Below are 21,233 nucleotides of genomic sequence, written 5' to 3'. Positions count from 1 at the left end.
TCAGGAGTAGCAATGCTGCAGCAGGATGTGCTCCTTAGCAACCAAGGGGCAGACTGCTGTAACAAGGGAATAGGAGTGCAGCTAAGGCTAGACAGGTACTGGTGGTAGGGGATTCAATTATTAGGCGCACAGATAGGGTAATCTGTCGAAGAAACCGTGAATGCCGTACAGTCTGTTGCCTCCCGGGTGTTCGGGTTCAGCATGTAGCGGAAAGAATTGACAGATTATTGGGTGGGGCTGGGGAAGACCCGGCTGTCATGGTACACATTGGCACCAATGACAAAGTTAGTGGGAGATGGAAGGTCCTCAAAAATGATTTTCAGGTACTTGGAGATAAACTTAAAGCAAGGTCCTCCAAGGTGGTGTTCTCTGAAATACTGCCAGTGCCACATGCTACATCTGAGAGACAGAGGGGGCTTAGGGAGTTAAATAAGTGGCTGAGAAATTGGTGTAAGAAAGAAGGGTTTGGGTTCCAGGAGAACTGGGCAGACTTTGCAGTCGGCTACAGGTTCTACAGCAGGGATGGGCAACACCTTAATGGGGAGGGTGCAGCTGCATTGGGGGAGAAGATGGCTAAACGGTTGGAGGAGATTTTAAACTAGGATCTGGGGGGAGGCGGGAGGATAAAGTCTCAATATGTAGACAAGATAAGGTAAAAAGACAGTGGGAGCCTAATATTATGGGGGGTGGAGACAGTGTAAAGATTAAGGAGGTTGGTAAAGCTTCAAGTAGCCCATTTCATGTAAACAAAATTAGTAAATGTGGTGGTAAAAAAATAAAGTGCATGGTAACCAATGCTCAGAGCCTTGCAAATAAAATAGACGAACTAGAGTTCATTCTGAATGACAAAGGCTATGACATTGTGGGAATAACCGAGACATGGATGGATGAAAGCCATGACTGGATAACTAATTTAAAAGGATACAATGTGTTTAGGAGGGATAGAACAGGGAAAAAAGGTGGAGGGGTTTGTCTCTTTGTTAAGAATTCTCTTACAGCTGTCCTCAACGATGAGATGGAGGAAGATTGCGAAGATGTGGAGTCCGTTTGGGTAGATATTCATGGTGGAAATAAAAGTTGCCAATTGCTTATTGGGGTATGCTACAGGCCACCTCTTATTAATGAAGCAGCAGAACTGCGATTACTACAGCAGATTGAAAAAGCTGCAAGTAAAAATGAGGTCATAATTATGGGCGACTTCAACTTTCCAGACATTGACTGGAGTATTGAGGCTACCCATTCTGGTAAAAGCAGCAGATTTCTGGCAGCACAACAGGACAATTACTTGACTCAAATGGTAACGGAACCAAATAGGGGGAATGAGTTACTGGATCTGATCATTTCTAATAGACCAGATAATGTATCAAATGTGCAGGTTCAAGAATATTTGGGAAATAGTGATCACAACATGATAACGTTTGATCTGGTGACTGATAGGCCACGGGGCAGCGGGACCACTAAAACTATGAATTTTAGAAAAGCAAAGTTCACTCAAATTAGGCAGGCACTAAGTTTGGTGAACTGGGATAATGTACTACAAGGGGAGGACACTGAAGGGAAATGGCAAGCTTTTAAACTTATACTCAATCAATACTGTAGTATGTATATCCCATATGGAAACAAAATGTCTAGGAATAAAAAAGGCCTCTATGGATGAATAGAAAGGTTAGAGATAAAATGAAGAGGAAAAGGAATGCCTATAAAGTCTTAAAACAGGAGGGGACCGAGGCTGCACTAAGCAATTATAAGGAGTGCAATAAAAATTGTAAAAAAGAAATTAGGCAGGCAAAGATTGAAGCTGAAAATCAAATCGCTAGGGATATTGTAACGGTCGGTGTAACACAGAGAGGGTCTGATTACCGGTGATCTGCAGTATCACTGGAAATACAGATATATACCAGATTATTGATGATCTGCAGTATCACCGATAATCAGATATATAAGCTAACCTCTGGACACCTGAGTAGAGTGAGAGTGTTTGGTGCAACAGTAATACTTAAGAGGACTAGGCCTCAGAGCAGTAAGAGTACTGCACAAACTCCTTCCGAAGACCTAAACTCTCCCGGAGGGAGGAGTCAGGCTAAACGTAGGAAGGACAAACTGAGGGTGACACGCAAGAGGGAGTGTCACTATCAGGACTGGGAACTGCCTCTAACAGTTAGGTTGGTTCTCAAGGTCGGGCAATCCAGGTCTATAACACACAGACAGATACAGTACAGATTCAGAAGGCAGATGCGGGGTCTAATAAACAAGCAGGGTTCGGCAACAGGGTATCAGAAATATCGAGGTACAGAATCAGGAGGCAGATGCGGGGTCTCAGGGCGAGCCGAGGTTCGGCAACAGAGTATCAGAATAGCAAGGTACAGGATCAGAGTTCAGAAGAATGGTCAGACAAGCAACAAGGTCATAACAGATAATCACAATCAAACTAGTACTTTAGACTATCAACAGAATCTAGCTAAGTGTAGGATTACAGCTCCAGCTGGTCCCGGCACACTTTAGGATCTGACTCAGGTCTGAGTGCTACCACGTAGTGATCGCAACGCCAGACAACCAGCAACTGAACAGCCAGCAGTATATATCCCAAACCATTCTCCAGCCCCTCCCTAAGTGCTGGACCAATGAAACGAAGCAGGATTGTCAGCTGACCAGCTTGGTCAGCTGATCCTTTTCTGACTGCCATACAAGTTCTGCCTCTCTGCGCGCACGCGCGTCATTCTGAACCTTGGTGAACTATCAGTCCTAGCCACACCAGTACTATCTTGTAATGTGCTTGCTGACCCGGGCGCGGGGTTGGTCGCATCGCCCTCAGCACCGGCGGCGGCCTCCCCGCGCTGGGTCAGATTGTTCGCCACAGGCCCATGCGCGCCAACCGCCGCATCAGACGCGGCGGTTTTTCCGCGTTCAGCCATGCCATGCGCGGAAAGAGCCGCCTCCCGCTGACTTATAGCGGCGGCTCTTCTGCATTTCTTTACAGATATCAAATCTAACCCAAAAAAGTTTTACAAGTACATCAACTCTAAAAAAAAAAAAAAAAAAAAAAAAAAAAAAAAAAAAAAAAGGTTGACTGTATAGGACTCCTAAAGGATGAGGGTGGGAACTCAATGGTGGATGACCAAGGTAAGGCAGAGTTATTAAATGCTTTCTTTGCTTCTGTCTTCACAAAGGAAACAGCACTGTTGCAAATTACAGAGGCAGAAGAGCCTCAATCTTCTAACGGTAATATTAAATACTTAACGCAGGAAGAAGTGAAGGCAAGACTAAATTAATTAAAAATAGACAAGGCACCTGGCCCGGATGGCATGCATCCTCGGGTCCAAAGGGAATTAAGTTCAGTTATAGATAGACCCCTTTTTCTTATCTTTTGTGACTCTTTCAACTGGCAGAGTCCCAGTGGATTGGCGTACAGCCCACGTTTTCCCATTATTTAAGAAGGGCAAAAAAATCTGATCCAGGAAATTATAGACCTGTAAGTTTAACATCAGTTGTATGCAAACTATTTGAGGGGTTACTAAGAGATACTATACATGACTTCATAGTAGAAAATAATCTTATTTCTCAGCATCAACATGGGTTTACTAAAGACAGGTCCTGTTTGACTAACATGCTCAGCTTTTATGAGGTAGTGAATGCTAATATGGATATTGGGAATGCTGTAGATGTGATATACTTGGACTTTGCTAAGGCCTTCGACACTGTTCCCCACAAAAGTCTGGTGCAAAAGTTGAGGATGCAAGGACTGGGGAAGAGTCTGTGTGCACGGATAGGGAACTGGCTAATGGACAGAAAACAAAGAGTTGTGGTCAATGGATCGTACTCAAAATGGGAGACTGTTAGCAGTGGGGTCCCACAGGGGTCTGTTCTGGGTCCAGTGCTCTTCAATTTATTTATTAATGACCTAGTAGATGCAGTAGTGAGCAATGTTGCTATTTTTGCAGATGATACAAAATTGTGCAGAATCATCAACTCTCAGGAAGATAGTGTCATATTGCAACAGGATCTGGATAGGATGGCTATATGGGCACATACATGGCAGATGAAATTCAATGTTGACAAATGTAAGGTCATGCATTTTGGACGTACTAATGGTCTAGCACCATACAAAATAAATGGGATACAGTTGGGGACATCAAACTTGGAGAAGGACTTAGGAGTACTCATCGACAACAAGTAAAATAATCATACTCAATGCCAAGCCGCTGCAGCTAAAGCTAACAAAATTTTGGGATGCATTAAAAAGGGAAATAAAAACTCGAGATGCGAGCATAATATTGCCCCTGTTTAACTCTCTAGTAAGGCCACATCTGGAATATGGAATTCAGTTCTGGGCACCACATTACAGGAAAGATATTGCAGTTTTAGAGCGGGTGCAGAGACGAGCAACAAAATTGATACGTGGGATGGAAGGTCTCACTTACCAAGAAAGGTTAGATAAACTGGGTTTATTTAGTCTAGAGAAAAGACGCCTTAGAGGAGATCTAATTAACATGTATAAATACATCAGAGGGCAATATAATAGCTTGGCGGATGAGCTTTTTGTCCCTAGGCCTTCTCAAAGGACTAGACGACATGATCTGCACATGGAGGAAAAAAGTTTTAGCCATTTATTTAGGAAAGGATTCTTTACAGTAAGAGTGATTAAGATGTGGAATGCATTGCCACAGGAAGTCGTTACGGCAAACTCTATACCTGCATTTAAAGGGGGCTTAGATGCTTTCCTTGCGTTGAATGACATCCATGGCTACAATTACTAGGTAATGCCTAATGATGTTGATCCAGGGATTTTATTTGATTGCCATCTGGAGTCGGGAAGGAATTTTTCCCTTTAGGGGCTAATTGGACCATGCCTTGTAAGGGTTTTTTCGCCTTCCTCTGGATCAACAGGGATATGTGAGGGAGCAGGCTGGTGTTGTACTTTATACTGGTTGCACTCGATGGACGTATGTCTTTTTTCAACCAAAATAACTATGTAACTATGTAAGGATCCCCCAGTACTGTTATATGGCTGTAGGGAGACACCACCAGCCATATTACTCAGGATTGGGGTACAGGATCCCCCAGTACTGTTATATGGCTGTAGGAAGACACCACCAGCCATACTACCCAGGATTGGGGTACAGGATCCCCCAGTACTGATATATAGCTGTAGGAAGACACCACCAGTCATATTACCCAGGATTGGAGTACAGGATCCCCCAGTACTGTTACGTGTCTGTAGGGAGACACCACCAGTCATATTACCCAGGATTGGGGTACAGATCCCCCAGCACTGTTATATGGCTCTAGGGAGACACCACCAGCCATATTACCCAGGATTGGGGTACAGGATCCCCCCCCCCCCCAGTACTGTTATATGGCTGTAGGGAGACACCACCAGTCATATTACCCAGGATTGGTGTACAGGATCCCCCGTACTGATATATAGCTGTAGGGAGACACCACCAGTCATATTACCCAGGATGGGGGTACAGGATCCCCCAGTACTGTTATGTCTGTAGGGAGACACCACCAGTCATATTACCCAGGATTGGGGTACAGGATCCCCCAGTACTGTTATATAGCTGTAGGGAGACACCACCAGTCTTATTACCCAGGATTGGGGTACAGGATTCCCCAGTACTGTTATATAGCTGTAGGGAGACACCTCCAGCCAGATTACCCAGGATTGGTGTACAGGATCCCCCGTACTGATATATAGCTGTAGGGAGACACCTCCAGTCATATTACCCAGGATTGGGGTACAGGACCCCCAGTACTGATATATAGCTGTAGGGAGACACCACCAGTCATTACCCAGGATTGTGGTGCAGATCCCCCAGTACTGTTATATGGCTGTAGGAAGACACCGCCAGCCATATTCCCCAGGATTGGGGTACAGGATCCCCCCCCCCGCCGGTACTGTTATGTGGCTGAAGGGAGACACCACCAGCCATACTACCCAGGATTGGGGTACAGGATTCCCCAGTACTGTTATATGGCTGTAGGGAGACACCACAAGACATATTACCCAGGATTGGGGTACAGGATCCCCCAGTACTGTTATTTGGCTGTAGGGAGACACCGCCAGACATATTACCCAGGATTGGGGTACAGGATCCCCCAGTACTGTTATATGGCTGTAGGGAGACACCACTAGTCATATTACCCAGGATTGGTGTACAGGATCCCCAGTACTGTTATATGGCTGTAGGGAGACACCACCAGCAACACCACCAGTCATATTACCCAGGATTGGGGTACAGGATCCCCCCCAGTACTGTTATATGGCTGTAGGAAGACACCACCAGCCATACTACCCAGGATTGAGATACAGGATCCCCCAGTACTGTTATATGGCTGTAGGGAGACACCACCAGTCATATTACCCAGGATTGGGGTACAGGATCCCCCAGTACTGTTATATGGCTGTAGGAAGACACCACCAGCCATACTACCCAGGATTGGGATACAGGATCCCCCAGTACTGTTATATGGCTGTAGGGAGACACCACCAGCAACACCACCAGTCATATTACCCAGGATTGGTGTACAGGAGCCCCCAGTACTGTTATATAGCTGTAGGGAGACACCACCAGTCATATTACCCAGGATTGGGGATACAGGATCCCCCAGTACTGTTACATGTCTGTAGGGAGACACCACCAGTCATATTACCCAGGATTGGGGTACAGGACCCCCAGTACTGATATATAGCTGTAGGGAGACACCACCAGTCATTACCCAGGATTGTGGTGCGGATCCCCCAGTACTGTTATATGGCTGAAGGGAGACACCACCAGCCATACTACCCAGGATTGGGGTACAGGATCCCCCAGTACTGTTATATGGCTGTAGGAAGACACCACCAGCAACACCACGAGTCATATTACCCAGGATGGGGGTACAGATCCCCCAGTACTGTTATATGGCTGTAGGGAGACACCAGCCATATTACCCGGGATCCCCCAGTACTGATATATGGCTGTAGGGAGACACCACCAGTCATATTACCCAGGACTGGGGTACAGGATCCCCCAGTACTGTTATATGGCTGTAGGGAGACACCACCAGCCATATTACCCGGGATCCCCCAGTACTGATATATGGCTGCAGGGAGACACCACCAGTCATATTACCCAGGATTGGGATACAGGATCCCCCAGTACTGTTATATGGCTGTAGGGAGACACCACCAGTCATATTACCCAGGATTGGGGTACAGGATCCCCCAGTACTGTTATATGGCTGTAGGAAGACACCACCAGCCATACTACCCAGGATTGGGATACAGGATCCCCCAGTACTGTTATATGGCTGTAGGGAGACACTACCAGCAACACCACCAGTCATATTACCCAGGATTGGGGTACAGGATCCCCCAAGTACTGTTATATGGCTGTAGGAAGACACCACCAGCCATACTACCCAGGATTGGGATACAGGATCCCCCAGTACTGTTATATAGCTGTAGGGAGACACCACCAGCCATACTACCCAGGATTGGGGTACAGGATCCCCCAGTACTGTTATATGGCTGTAGGAAGACACCACCAGCAACACCACTAGTCATATTACCCAGGATTGGGGTACAGGATCCCCAGTACTGTTATATGGCTGTAGGGAGACACCACCAGCCATATTACCCGGGAACCCCCAGTACTGATATATGGCTGTAGGGAGACACCACCAGTCATATTACTCAGGATTGGGGTACAGGATCCCCCCCAGTACTGTTATATGGCTGTAGGAAGACACCACAAGACATATTACCCAGGATTGGGGTACAGGATCCCCCAGTACTGTTATATGGCTGTAGGGAGACACCACCAGCCATATTACCCAGGATCCCCCAGTACTGTTATATGACTGTAGGGAGACACCGCCAGTCATATTACCCAGGATTGGGGTACAGGATCCCCGAGTACTGATATATGGCTGTAGGGAGACACCACCAGTCATATTACCCATTTACTTGAAAAAGCCGGAGAGCCACCTAGTTACAATTTGTGCAACTAAGCTAGGAGCCAGCAACAGACCACCACATAGACTATTGCAAAACCATATACTGATTGCTGTCTCATGCACATATAAGTTTTATTGCTGCCATAGCTGCTTAATGCTGAATCACAACACATTAAAATAACACAGACATTTAAAATCACTACCTGGCCAGGAGCGCTTGCAATTCATGTGAGGGACCTGACCCATGTATATATGCAGCGCTATCGCCCAGCCTTAGCCTATGCATACAACGCTTTGCACCACATGGGTCAATGAGGTCCTCAAACCACCACGGCTACACCCTGCACACTGTGCGCCGCTGGATCAAAGTACACACTCTCTGCACGGGATGTATATCCTCCTGGTAATGGCTCAATACGGAAGTCCGCTTGGAGAGATCAGGCTTTGTTTGCATATACAGATCTGCCTCATATGACACACTGGGGTTGGCGATCCATCTGATTTAGCTTGACAAGTAACGTCACGTAATAGCTTGCGATACTTGCGCGTTCAGGAGGCGGACTCCAGTCCGCTTGACTTCCAGTGCACTGAGTCACTTGATCACGTAGACGTCTCCGATGCCACTCTCATCAAAAGCAGCTCACCGGTATATTCTTGTAGCTCTTGTTTAATGCAGCTAGGGATCCCGGCGGTGTGGAATATCGCTCAGCGTGCCGGTGTTTGCACGTGGGAGGCCAGCGCGAGCACTCCTGCGGTAGCCACGCCTACCGATGCATTTCGCCCCGCCCACGGGGCTTTTTCAAGGTAGCGGATAGCGATAGGTCTGAGCCTCTCTCCTCTTATGCTCATTTACTCAAAGCTCCACCTCCAGCTTATGTTCTCCATGGCAACAAGTGCCTCCGCTGATTTACATTTCCTAGTAGCGGTGGGAATGACTAATAGCAGAGAGAGGTGTACTAAATTCATGCTCATTCATTATACTCCATTTCTTTTTCAAATTGTTTCACCGGCAATGATATAGGATAATAATATTCTGATCACTAATTGTATATTGATTTTTGACATTTCCACATCAGAAAAACAGATCATCCCTGCTATAAGAAGTACACCAGATTTAGATCAGTGTTCAGGCCTCTGGGTATTAGTGTCCCCAGACGATAGATCCAGGTTTGTTCAATCTTATAGAGATCTTTTTCGATATCGCCACCTCGAAAGGGAATACGTTGTTTAATTATACCCTTAAATGTCAGGCCATCAGGCCTGCCATTATGGTAATCCCTGAAATGTTTCCCCAAGGGGCTATGTAGATCTTGATTACGGATGTTTCCAACATGGTCACCAATACGTTTGCTTAGCCGTTTTTTTGTTTTACCTATATACAGGAGATTGCAGGGGCATCTAATCACATATACTACTCTGGTTGAGTTACAATTTATATTGTCACGTATGTCGAATGACATCGTGCCATCGTGGTTGGTGAAGGTTTTTGTCCTCTCCACATACCTGCAATTAACACATGATCCACAGGGGAACATCCCCTCTCTCACAGGATATCTGTCCAACCATGTCGCAGGCTGTGAGGAGCGGAACTCTGATCTCACCAGACAGTCTTTTAGATTTTTTTACTTTTCGTGCCGTCATGAAGGGTTTTTCCCCTACACGTCTTTTTATTTCATTGTCCAGCATGAGAACATGCCAGTGTTTTTGGAAGGATTTTTGTAAATCAAACCAATGAGGACCAAAGTCTGACACAAATCTTATTACTTCGTCCCTAGAGCCGGGGGTTTTCTTCTTTTTCTTTACCGTGATTAGAGAGTCTCTCTCCTTTTCTGCCAGGGCACCAATTGCCTCATCAATAATTGGTTCAGGGTAGCCTCGCTCTAAAAAAATCGGGACTTTAGTTCATCTGATTCTCTACTATAATCTTTTCCCTGTGAACAATTTCGCTTAATACGTGTAAACTGTCCTTTAGGAATAGGTCTTTTTTGTGAACGAAGATAGAAGCTAGAGAAGTGAAACAAGGTATTCCCCGCAGTAGGTTTGCGGCAGGTGCACGTTGTCAACATCCCATCTTGTTTTTTAACCATCAAATCGAGAAAAGACAGGGACTCCTTATCATACTGATAGGCCAGATGTATATTCCTAGAATTACACTGTAATCTGTCCACAAACTCAGCTAACTCGGATTCAGTACCTCGCCAGACCAGGAGCACGTCGTCTATGAACCTGGAAGAAAACCCCCGGCTCTAGGGACGAAGTAATAAGATTTGTGTCAGACTTTGGTCCTCATTGGTTTGATTTACAAAAATCCTTCCAAAAACACTGGCATGTTCTCATGCTGGACAATGAAATAAAAAGACGTGTAGGGGGAAAACCCTTCATGACGGCACGAAAAGTAAAAAAATCTAAAAGACCGTCTGGTGAGATCAGAGTTCCGCTCCTCACAGCCTGCGACATGGTTGGACAGATATCCTGTGAGAGAGGGGATGTTCCCCTGTGGATCATGTGTTAATTGCAGGTATGTGGAGAGGACAAAAACCTTCACCAACCACGATGGCACGATGTCATTCGACATACGTGACAATATAAATTGTAACTCAACCAGAGTAGTATATGTGATTAGATGCCCCTGCAATCTCCTGTATATAGGTAAAACAAAAAAAACGGCTAAGCAAACGTATTGGTGACCATGTTGGAAACATCCGTAATCAAGATCTACATAGCCCCTTGGGGAAACATTTCAGGGATTACCATAATGGCAGGCCTGATGGCCTGACATTTAAGGGTATAATTAAACAACGTATTCCCTTTCGAGGTGGCGATATCGAAAAAGATCTCTATAAGATTGAACAAACCTGGATCTATCGTCTGGGGACACTAATACCCAGAGGCCTGAACACTGATCTAAATCTGGTGTACTTCTTATAGCAGGGATGATCTGTTTTTCTGATGTGGAAATGTCAAAAATCAATATACAATTAGTGATCAGAATATTATTATCCTATATCATTGCCGGTGAAACAATTTGAAAAAGAAATGGAGTATAATGAATGAGCATGAATTTAGTACACCTCTCTCTGCTATTAGTCATTCCCACCGCTACTAGGAAATGTAAATCAGCGGAGGCACTTGTTGCCATGGAGAACATAAGCTGGAGGTGGAGCTTTGAGTAAATGAGCATAAGAGAGAGGCTCAGACCTATCGCTATCCGCTACCTTGAAAAAGCCCCGTGGGCGGGGCGAAACGCGTCGGTAGGCGTGGCTACCGCAGGAGTGCTCGCGCTGGCCTCCCACGTGCAAACACCGGCACGCTGAGCGATATTCCACACCGCCGGGATCCCTAGCTGCATTAAACAAGAGCTACAAGAATATACCGGTGAGCTGCTTTTGATGAGAGTGGCATCGGAGACGTCTACGTGATCAAGTGACTCAGTGCACTGGAAGTCAAGCGGACTGGAGTCCGCCTCCTGAACGCGCAAGTGTCAGGAATATATTGGGGTGCTGATAATGTTAAGGATAATAACAGAACATATTTCTGTCTTTTTTCTGTCTACTGGGTAAAACCTCAGATGTGTATTGTGCTTGGTAGTAATTGGCCACCTGGCCAGAGTAATCTGAAGGATAATGTAAGTCTGCATGTAAATGTACATTACCTCTGCCCTCATTGTCCAGCAGGGGAAACTGTGTGTACTGCTAATTAGCGGCCAATTGAGGAAGAATAGGCTGGTCGGCATGGCTTTTGAGTCTGGTGTCAGCTATTGTCCCATTATACAAGGCAAGCTTGCCAGAGTCTTGAGGAAAGGGGGAAGCTGACACCTGAATGTTTGAAATGTATTTGACAGCCTACGGGAAATTATAGAAGGGGTGAAGTCCTTTTGATACCATTTTCTACCTGTGGAAATTGAATTATTGGTGGAGGTGCAACCTCCTTATCTTTGATCAGCTAGGAAGTACTGTCAACAATGGGGTTGTCACCTGTAACTTGGACTAGGGAAATCTTTTCATGTATGTGGGCTATTGTACATTTTTCACAGGTGGATGTTAGATCTCTGGAGATCCAATTATGACTGAGGATGTAATTAAATCTAGCTTCCCCCCCGTCCACACAGGCTTACAGCCTCGAGGCGAATATTTCATTATAAAAACCAGGGGACATCTACCTCAAATCAGTTCTCTTCTGACGGTAGTGGCAGCCGGTCTCCTGGCCCAAGCTAGTGAACTCCTGGTCTAACCAGAATGGTGTCCGTCCACCAAAGTCCAAGGTTCTTCTATCTGGATTCCTGTATTTTTGGTAAGCAAATTGCTTGGTGTGTTATCTTTGTAACTTTTATCTTGTAACTATTTTTACTTTGTTTTTTGTAATCTTTTTGTATATATTAAGTTCTGCACTGTTCTATGTTTTTCTGGAATATTAAATTATTATTTAATAAGCTTGACTTCTGCTGTACTAAACTAACACTCATAGCCTAGAAGAGACTGAAGTGCAACCGTGTATAAGTTCATGCCCAATTGTACGCTTGAGCAACACTACCCTATGAAATTGTAATTGCATTGTGTGTGGGGGCGTTTGTCATACGTTGGCCTAAGCGCGCAGCTGACCCAACGTACGAACAACGCCAGTGCAAGTAGCGACAGCAGAGTGGCTAACAGTATCGTTCGGAACGACTGTTAGTGGGTCTTTGCTTCACGACAGTGTAAGATTGCAACTGTGTGTGTGTGTGTGTGCGTGGCGTTCCCGTATTTGGCCTAAGCGCAAAGCTGACCCAAATACGAAAACGCGGAGTGCGCGCTGAGGACTCGACAGCAGAGTGGAAGTGTCTAGCGAACCGCTAGTGGTGGCAGTGAGAGGTGTTCTGAGGGGTCCCAGCCTTGTTTTAGCTTGACTAAGGCTGCTTCCCCTCTCAGTCTGGTCAAACCCGCAGTCGGGAACCGTATACGCAGGCGTGCCGCGGGCCGGTTCCTGACAGCAAGTATCGCAAGCTATTACGTGACGTTACTTGTCAAGCTAAATCAGATGAATAGCCAACCCCAATGTGTCATATGAGGCAGATCTGTATATGCAAACAAAGCCTGATCTCTCCAAGCGGACTTCTGTATTGAGCCATTACCAGGAGGATATACATCCCGTGCAGAGAGTGTGTAGTTTGATCCAGCGGCGCACAGTGTGCAGGGTGTAGCGGTGGTGGTTTGAGGACCTCATTGACCCATGTGGTGCAAAGCGTTGTATGCATAGGCTAAGGCTGGGCGATAGCGCTGCATATATACATGGGTCAGGTCCCTCACATGAATTGCAAGCGCTCCTGGCCAGGTAGTGATTTTAAATGTCTGTTATTTTAATGTGTTGTGATTCAGCATTAAGAAGCTATGGCAGCAATAAAATGTATATGTGCATGAGACAGCAATCAGTATATGGTTTTGCAACAGTAATATTACCCAGGATTGGTGTACAGGATCCCCCGTACTGATATATAGCTGTAGGGAGACACCACCAGTCATTACCCAGCATTGGTGTACAGGATCCCCCGTACTGATATATAGCTGTAGGGAGACACCACCAGTCATATTACCCAGGATGGGGTTACAGGATCCCCCAGTACTGTTATGTCTGTAGGGAGACACCACCAGCCATATTACCCAGGATTGGGGTACATGATCCCCCAGCACTGTAAGATGGCTGTAGGGAGACACCACCAGTCATATTACCCAGGATTGGGGTACAGGATCCCCCAGTACTGTTATATGGCTGTAGGGAGACACCACCAGTCATATTACCAAGGATTGGGGTACAGATCCCCCAGTACTGTCATATGGCTGTAGGGAGACACCAACAGGCATGTTACCCAGGATTGGGGTACAGATCCCCCAGTACTGTTATATGGTTGTAGGGAGACACCACCAGCCATATTACCCAGGATTAGGGTACAGGATCCCCCCAATACTGTTATATCTCTGTAGGGAGACACCACCAGTCATATTACCCAGGATTGGGGTACAGGATCCCCCCAGTAATGATATATGGCTGTAGGGAGACACCAGCCATATTACCCAGGATTGGGGTACAGGATCCCCCAGTACTGTTATATGGCTGTAGGGAGACACCACCACTCACATTACCCAGGATGGGGGTACAGGATCCCCCCAGTACTGTTATATGGCTGTAGGGAGACACCACCAGTCACATTGCCCAGGATTGGTGTACAGGTCCCCAGTACTGTTATATGGCTGCAGGGAGACACCACCAGTCATATTACCCAGGATTGGGGTACAGGATCCCCCAGTACTGTTATATGGCTATAGGGAGACACCACCAGTCATACTACCCAGAATTGGGGTACAGGATCCCCCGTACTGATATATAGCTGTAGGGAGACACCACCAGTCATATTACCCAGGATTGGGGTACAGATCCCCAAGTACTGTTATATGGCTGTAGGGAGACACCACTAGTCACATTACCCAGGATTGGGGTACAGAACCCCCAGTACTGTTATATGGCTGTAGGGAGACACCACCAGTAACATTACCCAGGATTGGGGTACAGGATCCCCCCAGTACTGTTATATGGCTGTAGGGAGACACCAGTCATATTACCCAGGATTGGGGTACAGGATCCCCGAGTACTGATCAGGGCTGTGGAGTCGGTCCAAAAATCAACCGACTCCGACTCCTCAGTTTAGGATTCCAACGACTCCGACTCTTCTAATTTGCATATTACAATTTTGTTGATTAAAAGTATGTAACATGCAATTCGTCTCTTAACTGCCAACGCTTAGGAATTTTACAAGACAACTGAAGTGAGAAGGATATGTAGACTACTATATTTATTCCCTTTAGACTAAAACTAGTCCTTGGTAAGAGTACTTGTAAAAGGTACAAACCGGAACAAAGAACATCTATCAGGCCCTAGGCAATGTAAGTGTAGGTACATGTAAGAGTGATGTGCAGGTACTCTGCAGGGGAATGAGCAGATTCTTCCTCTATTACACATTCTTCATGCACAATCTGAACATGGATCAGGCCCTAGGCAATGTAACTGTGGGTACATGTAAGAATGATGTGCAGGTACTCTGCAGGGGAATGAGGAGATTGTAAACAGACAACACCTCTGTGTTCAATGTGCACAACATTCTCAGTGGATTCCCTGCAGCTCTGTGGGGAGAGCATATGTAGACTATAGTACTACTGTGTAACAAAGTAAACCTGAGACAGATGAAATTAAAGTTTTATACATACCTGGGGCTTCCTCCAGCCGCCTTCAGGATAATCAGTCCCTCGTTGTCCTCCTCCGCCACCTGGATCTTCTGCTATGAGTCCAGGTACTTGAGCCAGTCAGGCGTAGTGCGCATGAACACACTCCACCGCTAGGAGCATACTACACCTGTGCAGCACTATTGCGCAGGTACAGAATGTTCCTGGCTGTGGGAGCGGCATGCGGCCGGACAGCGCTGACTGGCTGAAGTACCAGGACTCATAGCAGAAGATCCGGGTGGTGGAGGACAGCGAGGGACTGATTAGCCTGAAGGGGGCTGGAGGAAGCCCCAGGTATGTATAAAACTTTAATTTCATCCGTCTCAGTTACCCTTTAATTTGTAGTCACCAAACCAAATTTTAACAACATATCAAATTATTTGATTTCATCAGCAAAGGAAGTGCATACATTTGCTTAAATCAGCATCAACGCAGAATTATTTCCATCTCATTGACCATCTCTATTAGTGACACGGCTACACATCAGGCTTTATACTTACAGAATAGACGTTATTTAGTATATATGTTACGGCCAGAACCCGAAGTTTGGCCACTTCTAGTTCTGGCCGCCACTTCGGGTTCTGGCCAGCCAATTCGCGAAGTGCCCGCTGCGCTGCGGCCAATGTTAGAAACGGATCGTTTACTCTGATATGAATGTATCTTCTGGCCGCAGCGCAGCGGCCAAACGTATTAATTTGTTGCAATTTTAAGCCGGCGGCAATGTAACGATTCAAGCCGCCGGCTTTTTCATCTGCCTCATCTCTCTCCCTCTCTTTCTTATGGCCAGCCGGGCGGGGACACGCGTGTCCCTCCGGAGTCGTTCGTCGCGGCAGGGAAGCCTGCCGTTCTTGCAGAGCGGGTGCTGGCAGAAGCAATGTCTGCAGCCTCCCCGCTCTGCTGCCCCTGCTGCGACGAACGACTCCCGGGGGGACTCGCGTGTCCCCCCCCCCCCCCCCCCCGCCGGCTGGCCATAAGAAAGATTGGGGTACAGGATCCCCCCCCCCCGTACTGTTATATGGCTGTAGGGAGACACCACCAGTCACATTACCCAGGATTGGGGTACAGGACCCCCAGTACTGATATATGTCTGTAGGGAGACACCAGTCATATTACCCAGGAATGGGGTACAGGATCCCCAGTACTGTTATATGGCTGTAGGGAGACACCACCAGCCATACTACCCAGGATTGGGGTACAGGATCCACCCAGTAATGATATTTGGCTGTAGGGAGACACCAGCCATATTACCCAGGATTGGGGTACAGGATCCCCCAGTACTGTTATATGGCTGTAGGGAGACACCACCAGACATATTACATAGGATTGGGGTACAGGATCCCCCAGTACTGTTATATGGCTGTAGGGAGACACCACCAGCCATGTTACCCAGGATTGGGGTACAGGATCCCCCAGTACTGATATATGTCTGTAGGGAGACACCAGTCATATTACCCAGGATTGGGGTACAGATCCCCCAGTACTGATATATAGCTGTAGGAAGACACCACCAGTCATATTACCCAGGATTGGGGTACAGATCCCCCAGTACTGTTATATGTCTGTAGGGAGACACCACCAGTCATATTACCCAGGATCGGGGTACAGGACCCCCCAGTACTGATATATGGCTGTAGGGAGACACCACCAGTCATATTACCCAGGATTGGGGTACAGGATCCCCCCAGTACTGATATATGTCTGTAGGGAGACACCAGTCATATTACCCAGGATTGGGGTACAGGATCCCCCAGTACTGTTATATGGCTGTAGGGAGACACCAGCCATATTACCCAGGATTGGGGTACAGGATCCCCCAGTACTGCTACATGTCTGTAGGGAGACACCAGTCATATTACCCAGGATTGGGGTACAGGATCCCCCAGTACTGATATATGGCTCCAGGGAGACACCACCAGTCATATTATCCAGGATTGGGGTACAGGATCCCCCAGTACTGTTATATGACTGTAGGGAGACACCAGTCATATTACCCAGGATTGGGGTACAGGATCCCCCAGTACTGTTATATGGCTGTAGGGAGACACCAGTCATAGTACCCAGGATTGGGGTACAGGATCCCCCCAGTACTGTTATATGGCTGTAGGGAGACACCACCAGTCACATTGCCCAGGATTGGGGTACAGGATCCCCCAGTACTGTTATATGGCTGTAGGGAGACATCACCAGTCATATTACCCAGGATTGGGGTACAGGACCCCCCAGTACTGTTATATGGCTGTAGGGAGACACCAGTCATATTACCCAGGATTGGGGTACAGGATCCCCCCAGTACTGTTATATAGCTGTAGGGAGACACCAGTCATATTACCCAGGATTGGGGTACAGGATCCCCCCAGTACTGTTATATAGCTGTAGGGAGACACCACCAGTCATATTACCCAGGATTGGGGTACAGGATCCCCAGTACTGTTATATGGCTCTAGGGAGACACCACCAGTCATATTACTCAGGATTGGGGTACAGGATTCCCCAGTACTGATATATGGCTGTAGGGAGACACCAGTCATATTACCCAGGATTGGGGTACAGGTTCCCCCCAGTACTGTTATATAGCTGTAGGGAGACACCACCAGCTATATTACCCAGGATTGGGGTACAGGATCCCCCCAGTACTGTTATATGACTGTAGGGAGACACCAGTCATATTACCCAGGATTGGGGTACAGGATCCCCCAGTACTGTTATATGGCTGTAGGGAGACACCACTAGTCACATTACCCAGGATTGGGGTACAGAGATCCCCCAGTACTGTTATGTCTGTAGGGAGACACCACCAGTCATATTACCCAGGATTGGGGTACAGGGTCCCCCAGTACTGATATATGGCTGTAGGGAGACACCAGTCATATTACCCAGGATTGGGGTACAGGATCCCCCAGTACTGTTATATGACTGTAGGGAGACACCAGTCATATTACCCAGGATTGGGGTACAGGATCCCCCAGTACTGTTATATGGCTGTAGGAAGACACCAGTCATATTACCCAGGATTGGGGTACAGGATCCCCCAGTACTGTTATATGGCTGTAGGAAGACACCAGTCATATTACCCAGGATTGGGGTACAGGATCCCCCAGTACTGTTATATGGCTGTAGGAAGACACCAGTCATATTACCCAGGATTGGGGTACAGGATCCCCCAGTACTGTTATATGGCTGTAGGGAGAAACCACTAGTCACATTACCCAGGATTGGGGTACAGGATCCCCCAGTACTGTTATATGGCTGTAGGGAGACACCAGTCATATTACCCAGGATTGGGGTACAGGATCCCCCAGTACTGATATATGGCTTCAGGGAGACACCACCAGTCATATTATCCAGGATTGGGGTACAGGATCCCCCAGTACTGTTATATGGCTGTAGGAAGACACCAGTCATATTACCCAGGATTGGGGTACAGGATCCCCCAGTACTGTTATATGGCTGTAGGAAGACACCAGTCATATTACCCAGGATTGGGGTACAGGATCCCCCAGTACTGTTATATGGCTGTAGGGAGAAACCACTAGTCACATTACCCAGGATTGGGGTACAGGATCCCCCAGTACTGTTATATGGCTGTAGGGAGAAACCACTAGTCACATTACCCAGGATTGGGGTACAGGATCCCCCAGTACTGTTATATGGCTGTAGGGAGACACCAGTCATATTACCCAGGATTGGGGTACAGGATCCCCCAGTACTGATATATGGCTTCAGGGAGACACCACCAGTCATATTACCCAGGATGGGGGTACAGGATCCCCCAGTACTGTTATATGGCTCTAGGGAGACACCACCAGTCACATTTCCCAGGATTGGGGTACAGGATCCCCCCAGTACTGTTATATGGCTCTAGGGAGACACCACCAGTCACATTTCCCAGGATTGGGGTACAGGATCCCCCCAGTACTGTTATATGGCTGTAGGGAGACACCAGTCATATTACCCAGGATTGGGGTACAGGATCCCCCAGTACTGTTATATGGCTGTAGGGAGACACCACCAGCCATATTACCCAGGATTGGGGTACAGGATCCCCCAGTACTGTTATATGGCTGTAGGGAGAAACCACTAGTCACATTACCCAGGATTGGGGTACAGGATCCCCCAGTACTGTTATATGGCTGTAGGGAGACACCAGTCATATTACCCAGGATTGGGGTACAGGATCCCCCAGTACTGATATATGGCTTCAGGGAGACACCACCAGTCATATTACCCAGGATGGGGGTACAGGATCCCCCAGTACTGTTATATGGCTCTAGGGAGACACCACCAGTCACATTTCCCAGGATTGGGGTACAGGATCCCCCCAGTACTGTTATATGGCTCTAGGGAGACACCACCAGTCACATTTCCCAGGATTGGGGTACAGGATCCCCCCAGTACTGTTATATGGCTGTAGGGAGACACCAGTCATATTACCCAGGATTGGGGTACAGGATCCCCCAGTACTGTTATATGGCTGTAGGGAGACACCACCAGCCATATTACCCAGGATTGGGGTACAGGATCCCCCAGTACTGTTATATGGCTGTAGGGAGACACCAGTCATATTACCCAGGATTGGGGTACAGGATCCCCCAGTACTGTTATATGGCTGTAGGGAGACACCACCAGCCATATTACCCAGGATTGGGGTACAGGATCCCCCAGTACTGATATATGGCTTCAGGGAGACACCACCAGACATATTACCCAGGATTGGGGTACAGGATCCCCCAGTACTGTTATATGGCTCTAGGGAGACACCACCAGTCACATTTCCCAGGATTGGGGTACAGGATCCCCCCAGTACTGTTATATGGCTGTAGGGAGACACCAGTCATATTACCCAGGATTGGGGTACAGGATCCCCCAGTACTGTTATATGGCTGTAGGGAGACACCAGTCATATTACCCAGGATTGGGGTACAGGATCCCCCAGTACTGATATATGGCTTCATGGAGACACCACCAGTCATATTATCCAGGATGGGGGTACAGGATCCCCCAGTACTGATATATGGCTTCAGGGAGACACCACCAGTCATATTACCCAGGATGGGGGTACAGGATCCCCCAGTACTGTTATATGGCTCTAGGGAGACACCACCAGTCACATTTCCCAGGATTGGGGTACAGGATCCCCCCAGTACTGTTATATGGCTCTAGGGAGACACCACCAGTCACATTTCCCAGGATTGGGGTACAGGATCCCCCCAGTACTGTTATATGGCTGTAGGGAGACACCAGTCATATTACCCAGGATTGGGGTACAGGATCCCCCAGTACTGTTATATGGCTGTAGGGAGACACCACCAGCCATATTACCCAGGATTGGGGTACAGGATCCCCCAGTACTGTTATATGGCTGTAGGGAGACACCAGTCATATTACCCAGGATTGGGGTACAGGATCCCCCAGTACTGATATATGGCTTCATGGAGACACCACCAGTCATATTACCCAGGATTGGGGTACAGGATCCCCCAGTACTGATATATGGCTTCAGGGAGACACCACCAGTCATATTACCCAGGATGGGGGTACAGGATCCCCCAGTACTGTTATATGGCTCTAGGGAGACACCACCAGTCACATTTCCCAGGATTGGGGTACAGGATCCCCCCAGTACTGTTATATGGCTCTAGGGAGACACCACCAGTCACATTTCCCAGGATTGGGGTACAGGATCCCCCCAGTACTGTTATATGGCTGTAGGGAGACACCAGTCATATTACCCAGGATTGGGGTACAGGATCCCCCAGTACTGTTATATGGCTGTAGGGAGACACCACCAGCCATATTACCCAGGATTGGGGTACAGGATCCCCCAGTACTGTTATATGGCTGTAGGGAGACACCAGTCATATTACCCAGGATTGGGGTACAGGATCCCCCAGTACTGTTATATGGCTGTAGGGAGACACCACCAGCCATATTACCCAGGATTGGGGTACAGGATCCCCCAGTACTGATATATGGCTTCAGGGAGACACCACCAGACATATTACCCAGGATTGGGGTACAGGATCCCCCAGTACTGTTATATGGCTC

The sequence above is a fragment of the Hyperolius riggenbachi genome, chromosome 3 (assembly GCF_040937935.1).
Source record: "Hyperolius riggenbachi isolate aHypRig1 chromosome 3, aHypRig1.pri, whole genome shotgun sequence".
NCBI classification, from domain to species: domain Eukaryota; kingdom Metazoa; phylum Chordata; class Amphibia; order Anura; family Hyperoliidae; genus Hyperolius; species Hyperolius riggenbachi.
The sequence above is the reverse complement of the archived record's forward strand: the minus strand, read 5'-3'. Positions refer to the sequence as shown.